The sequence below is a fragment of the Macrotis lagotis genome, chromosome 3 (genome assembly GCF_037893015.1).
Source record: "Macrotis lagotis isolate mMagLag1 chromosome 3, bilby.v1.9.chrom.fasta, whole genome shotgun sequence".
Classification (NCBI taxonomy): domain Eukaryota; kingdom Metazoa; phylum Chordata; class Mammalia; order Peramelemorphia; family Peramelidae; genus Macrotis; species Macrotis lagotis.
Genome location: NC_133660.1, coordinates 284,369,073 through 284,382,581, shown reverse-complemented (window position 1 = coordinate 284,382,581; position 13,509 = coordinate 284,369,073).

The following is a 13,509-nucleotide window of genomic DNA, read 5'->3' as shown; positions in this document are numbered from 1 at the left end:
TCACTGAAGCAAGGCAACACTTTTATACTTCCCTGACTCACTCTCCTATTCAGCACAGTGACTCTTCCAAACCTTGTCACTCTTCAAAACTTCCACCAAGACACCTTTGCCTTGTCCACCTTCTCACCCAGGAATCTTGCCTTCTACTTCACTGAAAAATGGAGATCAGGTACCCCAAATTTTCTCTTCTCCTTTCCTCTTCAACTCTCTGCCACTCTATCTCTTCTTTCCCTCATTTCTCATGGGGAATATATTTTTCTAGGCCAAGGCAAACCCTTCTTCACACATGAGAACTCCCATTCCATTTCATCTTCCTCATCAGGTTTCTCCTCTTTCATACCTACTTTCTTTCCAATCTGTAATCACTCCCAGTCTACTGGCTGCTTCCCTGTTGCCTGCAAACCCCTTTGAAAAATTCCCATTGGATCTGAACTGTGTCTCTCTTACCTTTGGAGGGTAAACTCCATCTGCAATCTCTGCCTTAAGGTCTCCTCTGCAGTCTGACTGCCAAACTCATCATTCATCTGAAATGATTTCCTCTAATATTACCAATAAAATCTCTGAATAGACAAATCCAATGACCTTTTCTCAGCCCTCATCCTTCTTGATTGCTCTGCAGTCTTTGACACTGTCCAGTACCTTCTTTTTATTATGATTTGGGGTACAAAGAAACCCAGGAATCTATATCCTTGTAGAATTCACAGCAAGGGGGAAGTGCAAATACCTCACCACATGTTCTTCTGAATGGGTGAGGGCCTTAAATGGGACTAGTCTTTTTTTTTTTTTTAGTTTTTTTTTCCCCAAGGCAATGGGGTTAAGTGACTTGCCTAAGGCCACACAACTAGGTAATTATTAAGTGTCTGAGGCTGGATTTGGATTTAGGTACTCCTGACTCCAGGGCTGGTGCTCTATCCACTGAGCCACCTAGCCACCCCCCCTTTTTTTTAAAGATTTTATTTATTTTGAGTTTTACAATTTTTCCCCTAATCTTGCTTCCCTCCCCCACCCCCCACAGAAGACAATCTGTTAGTCTTTACATTGTTTCCGTGATAGACATTAATCTAAGTTGAATGTGATGAGAGAGAAATCATATCCTTAAGGAAGAAACATAAAGTATAAGAGATAGCGAGATCAGACAATAAGATATCAGTTTTTTTTTCTAAATTAAAGGAAATAGTCCTTGGTCTTTGTTCAAACCCCACAGTTCTTTCTCTGGATACAGATGGGATTCTCCATCTCAGGCAGCCCCAAATTGTCTCTGATTGTTGCACCAATGGAATGGGTGAGTCCATCTAGGTTGACCATCACCCCCATGTTGCTGTTAGGGTGTACAATGTTCTTCTGGTTCTGCTCATCTCACTCAGCATCAGTTCATGCAAATCCCCCCCAGGCTTCCCTGAATTCCCATCCCTCCTGGTTTCTAATAGAACAATAGTGTTCCATCACATACATAGACCACAGTTTGCTAAGCCATTCCCCAATGGAAGGACATTGACTTGATTTCCAATTCTTTGCCACCACAAACAGGGCTGCTATGAACATTTTGGACTAGTCTTTCTTGAATTTGAATGGGGGAAATATACATTAACAACATGTTTTTATTTATACCTTTAGTATTTACATCACTTTTGTTTACTAGTGTATCCCTATCTAGGTAACACAGTGGCCAGAGAGCTCGGTCTGGAGTTAGGAAGAACTGAGTTGAAATCCAGTCTTATACTCTTACTAGCTGAATGACCCTGGGCAAGTCACTTAATGGTGGTCTGCCTCAGTTTCCTCATCTGTAAAATAGGAATGATAATAGCACTTATTTTCCAGGGTTGTTGTGAAGATTAAATGAAATTATATTAGTAAAGTGCTGCACACAGTAAGCATAGTAAGCACCTAATAAATCCTTCCTACTCCCCACAGCTAAGAATTAAAAAATGAGAAAATGAAGCAATATGACCCAAGGAGTTCCCCCTTGCCTGAGTTGACCATTGCATTCCATATCCATAGTTCTGTGGGTTTCTAGGTAGGTCATTGTGAAAATTAGGGAGATGCCATGGCAGGAAGGTAGGTAGGACAGTGCCAGGTAGTGAAGGACCTTAAATTCAAGGTGAAGGAATTTTGGTGGGAGAAAAAAAGGGGGAGCAGTAGCGTATCTTGACTCACTCTGTCTTGGTCTGGCATTAGCAAGAAAGATGGTTCATGGCAGGGATAAGTATAGGAGTATAGAAGATGAGTCCTGGTGGGCACCCTCTTCCCTTTTAAGAAAGCCCCTTAAATTGACTTTCCTGCCTCCCCATCCTGGCAGCCTCCTACAGCTTGGAGCTGTCTACTCCCTTCCCCATGGGAACACCCCCTTCTACCTCCTGGTCCCTCCAGGGAGCTCATTACAATACTCAACTTCCACGATCTCATCACCTTTTTACCTGTGAAAGAGTGTGAGCAATGGGAATAGAGAGAAGAGAGACTTGTGAATTCACAGACCCTGACAGTTGAGTAGATGTGGGAGATGAGAGACAGAGGAATCTGAAATGATGGGACCCAATGGTGTGTGGTGACTGAGGTAGAAAACGATATCAAAAGGGGAACAGACTTATCAGAAAAGACAGAAAACCTGATTTTGGACAGAGATGCTTCCAGGGGAAATATGTTAGTCTGGAACTCTAAGAGAGGTCAGGACTGGAGCTTTGGAACATCTATGCAGACAAGTGTTTATTTAATCTGGGAGAGAGAGAGAGAGTGAGAGAGAGAGAGAGAGAGAGAGAGAGAGAGAGAGAGAGAGATTGGAATTCAACATTTTAAAAAATGAATTAAAAATTTATATTAATTTGGAAAATATTTAATGACAAAATAAATATTTGAGAGATTGGAACTCAACATTTAAAAAATGAAAGTAAAATTTTTTTCCATGTAATATGGAAATATATAATAAAATAAATAAAAATATATTTAGAAGAGAGAGGCACAAAGACACACAGAGAGAAGAGGGCCCAAGACAGAATTGTCAATGAACTTTAAAGTCTTGGGAAGTTTTGGGGTGGGAGGCAGATAAAGGAGAAAGAGAATTAGGACAGTGTAGTATCTCAGAACTTAAGAGAGAGGTTCAAGATAGATGGGATGGTCACCAGTGAAAAAGGCAGCAGAGGTCAGGAAAATGGCACCCATTCTTCTCATTCTGTCTTATCTCTGACACCAGCTCCCTTGACATCCTGGCCCCTTCTGCAGCATGTGATACCACTGATTCTCCCTCCATCTTGAAACCCTTTCCTTCCTTGGCTCTTTGTGCTGGTGTTATTTGCCTCTCTTCTTACATCTCCCTCTCAGGGAGGCTCTTCTTCCACCATCGATCCTTTAACTTGGCTTTGCTCTTTCTCTGTGTCTCTCACTTTGTCTTCTCTCCCTTTCCATCTGAGAGCTCAACTCCATTCAGGGTCCGGCCCTCCCATATATAGTCCTGTTCTCTCCCCCAGGTTCCAGGTCTCTCTCTCCAACTCCCTATTGGGCAATTCCATGTGGTTGCCTCTGACCCAACATATCTCTCCAGCTCCATTTCCATGGCCACTCCCTTCAGTCAGTGTTGAGGCCACAACGGATTTCCTGACCTTGTCAGTCTTGCTTTCCTTGGGCTTCAGTTTCCTGACGGTTAGTCTTCTGACTCCAGTCTGACTTTAGTCAGAAAACCGGGCTCTCTTGAATTCTAGGCTTTGGCTTTCCAGCACTGAGGATCTGTGGTTGAGCCTCCTAGTTCATAGGCCTTATCAGAAACCATGAAATCAAGTCCTTGAACTGGGAGAGACCTCAGATATCACCTAAGCCTGCCCCTCAGGCCTGATAATTTTTGTTTTTTCTTTTCACTAATTTCCTAATATCATGCTCTCCCTCCCTTAATGAGCCATGTCTTATTAAAAAAAAATAAAGAGAAGGGAGAAAAATAAAACCAAACCTATTCAATAAGACTAACCAACATGTCAACTGGGCCTGATAGTGTATACAGTATTCCACACCACCAGTCCTCCACCTCTTCTGGTGAAGCTAACCCCTTCATTTTATGGAAGAATCTGAGGCCCACAGAGGGAAGCCTAGATAACACAATGAGCATTGACACATGTTATACATGATGCCACCCTGTTCCCCATATTTGACCTCCGTACTCTTTCCTCAGCTATTGTCCCCTATCTCTCTCTTCTCCTTTTCAGCCAAACTCCTTGACAAAATCATCGACACCTGCTGCTACTGCTTCCTCTCCTTTCTGTCTTTTCTTAGTCCTTTGCAATCAGGCTTCCGACCTTATGGCTCAACTGAAACCCTTCTCTCCAAAGTAACTGACAATCTCTGAATTGCCACATCTGAGAAACTTTTCTCAATTCCCATCCCTCTGGGCTCCTCTGTAGCATTTGACAGTGCTCTTTCCTGCCTTTCCTCCTTTTCCTGGTTCTCCACCTACTTCTCTGCCCACTCCTTCTCCATCTGTTTTGCCCCCCCCTCCCCCAGTCATGTCCCCAGCTCTCTCCAAATTCCCCAAGGCTCTATCATGGGACTTTCTCTTCACTCTCTTGGTGATGTTATGAGCTCCTTTGGGGCTCATTATCATCTCTTTACTGTTGACTCCAGATCTATATATCTAGCTCCACTCTCTCCCCTGAGCTCCAGTCCCTCATCACCAACTGCCTATTGGGCATTTCAAACTGGATGTCCCAAAGACATCACAAAATCAACAAGTCCAAAACAGAACTTGTTAGCTTTCCTTCCAAACCCGCCCCTTCCAAATTCCCCATTTCTATTTTGTCTTATTCTTATCCCAGGGGTCATCCTTAACTCCTCACTCACCCACCCCACGTATCTCATTAGTTGCCAGATCTCACCATTTCTATTTTCATAACATCTCTGACATTGTACTCCTCTCCATTTCCATAGAACCTGCATTCTAGGCCTTTATCACATTCTTTCCTAGATGATTTTGCCAGTCTCCCAACTACTTTCCCTGCCTTCAATGTTTCTTCCCTTCAGGTCATCATACATGCTGTTGCCTAAGTCATTAATTGTAGATTTCACCGTGTTACTCTTGGACTTAAACTCCAGTGGCTCCCGAGTCTATTTAAGAAAAACTTTAAGAATCCTTGTTTGGCTTTTAAAGCTCCTTGCAAGGTGATTCCAACCTATCTTTTCAGCCTTAGTGAGTATTTCCACACTCTGAGGCCCGCTCTGTTCTTCAGTATTTGCCACCTCCCATGCTTAGAATGCATTCTACCTCACCTCTCTTTTCAGGACTGAACTCAAGAATTATCTTCTAGAGAGTTTTTCTTTATACCCTCAAGTGCTAGAACTCTCCTTCCTAAACTACCTTGTATTTATTTTATTTATATTGATTCTGTTTATTAGTATCCCTTACTTATTTCAGACTTTACTTATCTACAGGTTAGGCCCCCAGAGAGAGACTGACTACTATCTCTTTTGCAATTCTAGAGTTAACCCTGAGAAGGATAGTAGTTTTCCAATATTGTTGATCATGAGCCCCTACCAGTGTGCTTAGCCTTTTGATTATCAGTCAGATTTAGTTTTTACAAAAGGCATTTTCTTAAGAAGGTAAAGCCAAGATAGTTTTTTCCAAAAACAACAAGAACCTTCCCAAACCAGTGCACCTTCTACTCTTGCACACAATTTCCTTAGGGACAGTAAACTTATAGTAAAATAGTATGGAAATGTTAAATGTGTAAGAAAATCATGTGGCAAGATTTAACTCAGTTACTGGATACTGCGAGTCTTAAGTTCCCCTTGAATATCTCTTTGACAGAGGTCACAAAGGTTGGTGATCTTATAGAGTCTTGAAGTTGTGTGTTCGTGTGTGTGTGTGTGTGTGTGTGTGTGTGTGTGTATGTGTGTGTTTGATTTGTCCTTGATGCATCTCTTAGCTCTTCATTCTCTGTTGTTTGTGTTAACACAGTTAACACCTAGAAAACACAGGTTCTCCATCTGTCACCACCACAGTCATAAGTGAAATGATTGCATTCAAACTCTACTGCCCGGAATGTATCTCCTGTGGGCTGGCCATGTTGTTCAAAGGTCAAATGTACATTTGCCTAAAAGACTTTTTTTTTTATGGAGAACTCACATAAAGCAAGATGAGAAGGAAACGATACAAGGACATTCTCAAGGTCTCTCTGAAGAATTTTGGAATTGATTGTGTGACATGGGAGATACTGGCATGGGATGATGCAACATGGCCTGCCCTCATCAGACAGGGTGTTGTTCTCTAAGAGAGGAGCATTGTGGTAGCTTAAAAGAAAATGAGATGTACAAATTAGAGGCTTCTTCACTCTGAATATTCACATGGACTATTTGTACCTGATCTGTGGCAGAGCCTTCTGAGCTCATGCTGTTCTGATCAGCCACAGTTGGACACCTTGCACTCTGACAAAGTGATATCATTTTAGTCCTCTTCGAGCACAAATCAAGCAGGTCCTGGTGCAGATTCCAACAACAACCACAGTTTCTCTGGGGGAGGGGGAGTTGCTCCCTTCTTTGGTGGACACTGTTATCCAAACTGATAAGAACTCCTTGTCTGTTGATTTTTTTTTGTAAGGCAATGGGGTTAAGGGATTTGCCCAAGTCACAAGCTAGGTAATTATTATTATTATTAATTAATTAATTTTTGAATTTTGCAATTTTTCCCCCACCCCTCACAGAAGGCAGTCTGTTGGTCTTTACCTTGTTTCCATGGTATACATTGATCTAAGTTGAATGTGTTGAGAGAGAGAAATCATATCCTTAAGGGAAAAAATATAAGAGATAGCAAAACTACATAATAAGATAACTTTTTTTAAAAAAAATTAAAGGTAATAGTCTTTGGTCTTTGTTCAAACTCCACGATTCTTTCTCTGGATACAGATGGCATTCTCCTTTGCAGATACTCTATTGCACTGATGGAATGAGCAAGTCCATTAAGATTGATCGCCACTCCCATGTTGCTGTGATGGTGTACAATTTTCTTCTGATTCTGCTCATTTCACTCAGCAACAGTTCATGCAAATCCCTTCAGGTTTCCCTGAATTCAGGTCCCTTCTGGTTTCTAATAGAACAATAGTGTTTCATAATATACATATATCACAATTTGTTCAGCCATTCCCCAATTGAAGGACATCCACTCAATTTCCAATTCTTTGCCACCACAAACAGAGCTGCTATGAATATTTCTGTACAAGTGATGTTTTTACCCTTTTTCATCATCTCTTCAGGGTATAGACCCAGTAGCGGTATTGCTGGATCAAAGGGTATGCACATTTTTGTTGTCCTTTGGGCGTAATTCCAAATTGCTCTCCAGAAAGTTTGAATGAGTTCATAGCTTCACCAACAATGTATTAGTGTCCCCGATTTTCCACATCCCTTCCAACATTGATCATTGTCTTTTCTGGTCATATTGGCCAGTCTGAGAGGTGTGAGGTGGTACCTCAGAGATGCTTTAATTTGCATTTTTCTAATAAGTAATGATTTAGAGCAATTTTTCATATGACTATGGATAGCTTTGATTTCCTCATCTGTAAATTGCTTCCATATTTCCTTTGACCATTTGTCAATTGGGGAATGGCTTTTTTTTAAAATAAATTTCACTCAGATCTCTCTCTATATATTTTATAATTGAGTCCTTTGTCAGAAGTACTAATTGTAAAAATTATTTCCCAGTTTACTACATTTCTTTTGATCTTGGTTACAGTGGTTTTGTCTGTGCAAAAGTTTTTAAATTTAATGTAATCAAAATTATTGTTTGTTTTTAATGATGTTGTCTGTCTCTTCCTCGGTCATAAACTGCTTCCCTTTCCATAGATCTGATACGTAAGATATTCCTCGATCTCCTAGTTTGCTTATAATATTGTCTTTTATGTCTAGATCCTGTATCCATTTTGATCTTATCTTGGTATAGGATGTGAGGTGTTGTTCTATAATCTAAGTTTCTTCCATACCAACTTCCAATTTTCTCAGCAGTTTTTATCAAAGAGAGAGTTTTTATCCCAATAGCTGGACTATTTGGGTTTATCAAACAGCAGATTACTATAATCAATTCCTGCCATTGCACCTAGTCTATTCCACTGATCCACCACGCTATTTCTTAGCTAATACCAGACAGTTTTGATGACTGATGCTTTATAATGTAATTTTAGATCTGGTAGGGCTAAGCCACCTTCTTTTGCACTTTTTTTCATTAAATCCCTTGAAATTCTTTTTTTTTTTTTTTGGCAAGGCAAACAGGGTTAAGTGACTTGCCCAAGGCCACACAGCTGGGTAATTATTAAGTGTCTGAGACCAGATTTGAACCCAGGTACTCCTGACTGCAGGGCTGGTGCTTTATCCATTGCGCCACCTAGCTGCCCCTGGAAATTCTTAACATTTTATTTCTCCATATGAATTTACTTACAGTTTTTTCTAACTCATTAAAGTAATTTTTTGGAATTTTGATTAGTAGGGCACTAAATAAGTAGATTAATTTGAGTAGAACTGTCATTTTTATTATATTGGCTCGACCCATCCACGAGCAGTTGATGTTTGCCCAGGTATTTAAATCTAATTTTATTTGTGTGAGAAGTGTTTTGTAATTGTTTTAATAGTTTCTGAGTCTGCCTTGGCAAATAGACTTCCCAGGTATTTTATATTGTCTGAGGTTACTTTGAATGAGATTTTTCTTTCTAGCTCTTTCTGCTGTATCTTGCTAGTCACATATAGAAATGTTTAGGATTTATGAGGGTTTATTTTATACGCTGTGACTTTGCTAAAGTTGCTAATTGTTTCTATTAGTTTTTTAGATTTTTGGGGATTCTCTAGATATACCATCATGTCATATGCAAAGAATGAGAGTTTTGTCTCTTCGTTCCCTATTCTAATTCCTTCAATTTCTTTTTCTTCTCATTGCTGAAGCTAACGTGTCTGACATGATATTGAATAGTAGTGACAACTAGGCAATTATTAAGGGTCAGAGGCCAAATTTGAACTCAGGTCCTCCTGACTCGATGCTCTATCTACTGGGCCACTTAGCTGCCCCGCTGCTGATTTTTTTTTTTAGTTTTTTTGCAAGGCAAATGGGGTTAAGTGACTTGCCCAAGGCCACACAACTAGGTAATTATTAAGTGTCTGAGGTCGGATTTGAACCCAGGTACTCCTGACTCCAAGGCCTGTGCTTTATCCACTACGCCACCTAGCCGCCCCTTGCTGATGATTTTTTGAAGTTCATCTGATCAATCCTGTCATTGGATATTTCACTGTCTTTTCTTGGGATAACACCTCTTTGTTCTCTGCTTATCTTTGTTCCCAGGGGATGCATGGTCCAATATTTTTGTTTACATGACAGATGTAAGTCAGAGATGCACTTTTCCCTTCTCTCCTCTCTCCACAACATTGCTTTTCGGGAGCTTCACATCTGGAACCTTCTCCTCTTGGATCAACTGGTTCTGAACTAGTTTGATTCGACATAGTCTCACAGAGTGTTACTGATTCTCTTCAACAAAGCCCAAGATATTTTCTGTGTTGAGTAATCTATTTTCATGCAATAATCCAAAGTTACTTGGATTCTTTCAAATTCATTCAGGATCAATTCATACTCTCTTTACTTCCGATTCCTTTTTTGGTAAGGCATTAAGGTTTAGGTGACTTGCCCAAGGTCACATAGCTAGTAAGTAGCAAGTGTTTGAGATCAGACTTGAACTCAGATTCCAGGGCTGATGATGTTCTATCCATTGCATCATTAACTGCCTCCTGAATGGTTCTTTTGAGATGCTTGAATCTTTCAGGATTAATTAGGGATGGGGTTGGATTCCTTCAATTTATATTTCTATGTATATATTTTTTGACTCTCCCTTTAGAATGAAAACTTCTTGACCACAAGAATTTTTCATTTTGTGTTTGTGTCTCCAGTGTCTGGCAGAGGGGGGAAAGCTCAGGGAATGCTTGCCAATTGATTGTGTTCTTCCAGCCTTTACCCATGCTGTTCCCCCTCCCTGGAATACCCTCTCTTCCCATCCATGCACCTCTCATTCCCTTCAAAAAGCTTTACCAGCAGGGTGGCTAGGTGGTGCAGTGGAGAGAGCACTGGCCCTGGAGTCAGGAGGACCTGAGTTCAAATCCAGCACTTAATAATTGCCTAGCTGTGTGGCCTTGGGCAAGCCACTTAACCCCATTGCCTTGCAAAAAAAAAAAACAACCCCAAAAGCCTTACCAGATTCTTTCCATTGTCGATGTTCCCTGTCCCACATCCCATGACTTTTGTGTGTGTGTGTGGGGGAGGGAAGCCTGGATTTGTGATTTCCTTGAAGTAGAGAACTTCTGATAAGGAAAGTCCCTAACAAGTAGCCAGGTGATCCTGGACAAGTCACTTAACTTTCCTCAGCCTCAGTTTCATTTGTAAAGTGAGGTTGCTAGATTTTGTTCTTGCTCTGTCTGTGAAACAGACTGGGAAAAACCATTAGTTGTTAAGTCGGTAAATGGACTTACCAGTCCCCTGAAATGGGGGGCACGTGGCCGATGAGTGTTGGTGTATTAGAGTCTGTGAGTCTAGCCTACTCAAGAGGCTAAGCTTGAGAGTTATCCCTAAGCCATAGGCCATCCCTCTAGGGACCCAACCGGTCAGTGAAAAGCAGCCTGCATTGGCTCTATGAGCCCCAAGGGGGTGCTACATGAAAAATAACAGGAATGAGAATAGTTAACATTTATGGATTTGCAAAGTACTGTCATATATTATCTCATTTGCTTCATTTAATATCATGTTTGCATTATTGTAATCACTGTGTGTATTGTTTTCTAGGTCCTGCTCACTTTATTCAAATGATCCTTTTGTAATCTGATATTCTTTAATTTGGAATTCATACTTCTGATCTATATATTTCTGATCAGAAATTAGTCTCTTAACCTTTAGCTAACAGTTATAAAATGTCAGTCTGTGATGTAAGGCCTGTCTCCTTCAACGATGACTTGACCTGTGTCAGTTCCATCTGGTCATCTCAGTGATTATACCAATAAATTCCTTAACTGATCCACAAATCTCATGATAAGAGACATCTTGGATGAGGAAAGAGAAAATCTTATTTTTATTTGTAAACATTTACTCCTCAGCATAAGTGGGATTATTGTCAATAGGAATTTTAAGCAAATATTATAAGACTTGGGAGAATCACATTGTAAAACCATGTCATCTATGTGAAATCTCATCGATTACCTAATGCATTTTTATATTATTTGTCCTTTCTGTATAAAATTCGCCGCCAAATTTTATATCAGCATTGATATTTGTAAGGATGCCATCTACCTATAGGGTTTGGTAAGACCTTAGAGAATAAAACTTCATTTATAAAACTAACCTTGTTATTTTGTTTTTAGCTTAAGAAAATTATAGTTAACATCCTAAAACCATGGGGGGAGGGCTTATCCTTCCTACATCAATTGCATCTGTGAAAATAAGGATCAGATTCACAATATGGTTCATTCAAGTACATATCTTACCAAGTTCTTGTTCGAAGGTGATGTTGCTGCTGGATGAGTACTGCGGTTGGCCTGGGACCTCAGAGGTCACTCCCCAAAGTCAACCCTTGTTCCCTATTCCCTGAATCATCTAAGTTGTGCTAGCTGTAAATCCAGCCTGGAGTCCCCATGGCTCCCTCACCAGTCTTTGAAACTCCCAAGGCTGGGAAGTCCACGCTCTGCCTCTAGAATGAAAAAGAGTAACTTGGTCTTTTGGCCAAGAAGGCCTTGTTCCTTGGAGGCCATAAGGGGCCATGTGGCCTCAAGGATAGGAGAACCCAAGACCCTTCTCTTATATCACTGTCTCACCAGATGGTGGGGATGGAGGGATTCTCTTGCTCCCCCTGTGTGAGTGCTGCTAAGAGAAAGTTGCAGCTAACTTGGGTCCTTTTGAAGACCTTCACAGATCTGGATCATGGCCAAAGGGGGAAAAAAGAGTCCATCCACTCTCTTTTTGTACAAAGTTGTTTGCATGTTAGACTGTCACCTCCCTGAGGGCAGGAATTGTCTTTTGCCTTTCCTTCTAACCCCAGTAATAGCACCAAGCTTGGAACATGCTAAGCATTTATTAATGCATTTTGACTTGATTTGACTTTGGTGGCCATTCTGACTCAGTTCCAGAATATCCATGAATACTTTAATCCTGACAGTTCTCCCAGAATTCTCACTTACAGAATGTGCCTTAACATGGTGTTGGAGTCAGTACATACACCAGTCCCATATTTAAATGATAATGGAAAGCAGAAGGAAATAATTGAAATTGAATGGTGTGATATTATCAAGATTGGGTCCAGAAAGAGGTAAAAGAAGAAGGTATCTTCCTCCTTTCTAGGCAGAGGTGGAGGATTATGGGTGTAGAATGTTGCAAGAGTTAGATTATCTGGCATGTAGATAAATTTTTGTAAACTCCTTTTCTTCTTTTAAAAAAAATTCTTTCTCATAAGGAATGTCTGGAGGTGGGTGTCAGGGAGATAAGAGAAGGGGGGAATGTAGGAGATATAAAAACAAAAAAATAAAAATTTCTTTTAAAAAACTGAATCATCAACAAAACATAAAAAAACCTTTAACAATTTTTACTGAGCATTTACTGCCCTAGGTACAGGGGATGTGAAAGCAATGGGAGAGACAGTGCCTTCCCCTGAGGAGCTGAAGGAGGGGTGTGACGGCAGTCAGGTTGGGTAAGAATGACTTCAGAGTAAGGGGTGAGGTAAGCATGACTCAGCATCCCTGTGGTGGGTGCTCTGACCATTGCACCTCTTGCACCTGCTTGCTTGGAGTTCAGATCCCATCTTCCTCCTGCTCTATTGGCTTTAGCCCTAAGAAGCCACATGGAGCCCCCCCTTGAATTATTTCCCATTTTCCCATTTTGTCTCCAGACCCACAGCCTGTAGTTGTCTCCCTCCCGCCCCAGGGAGGTCCCCTTCTACCTCCCCATTTCTCTAGGGAGCTCATTACAAGAACCAGCCTCTTTCTGCATCAAAGATTCCCCTTCCTGAACCAGCTCCCACAGGAAGCCAAAGGTCTCACCTGCCGGGTATGCAGACACAGAGTCATGGGCTTGGAGGTACCTCCTAATTATCTAGGCCCATCCCCCCTATTTTGCTGAGAAGAAAACTGAGGCCCTGCAGAAGGGAAGAGCCTTGACCAAAGACACAGATCAGGGGAACTGGGACTTGAATCAGGGTCTCCCAATTCCTGTTTGGTTCCTTTCTAAACTGGGTAGATGCCCCCTCCCCCTTGTCAGAGGTGAGAGAAGGCAGGAGAAAAGGAAAAGAGCTGTATGATATGGTGGACTGAATTATAATCTCTTCAAAGTTAGGGACTGTTTTATATCTGAGCAAGAACATCCTCCCTAGAACACAGTAGGCATTTAATGTTTATTTGTTTTTTCCAGTTATGGAACAATTTTTAACCTATTTTTACAATTTTGAATTCTTCCAAATTCTCTCCCCTCCTCCCTCATTGAGAAGGCAGAAATTTGATATAGATTATACATGTGCAGTCATGCAAAACATATTTCCATAC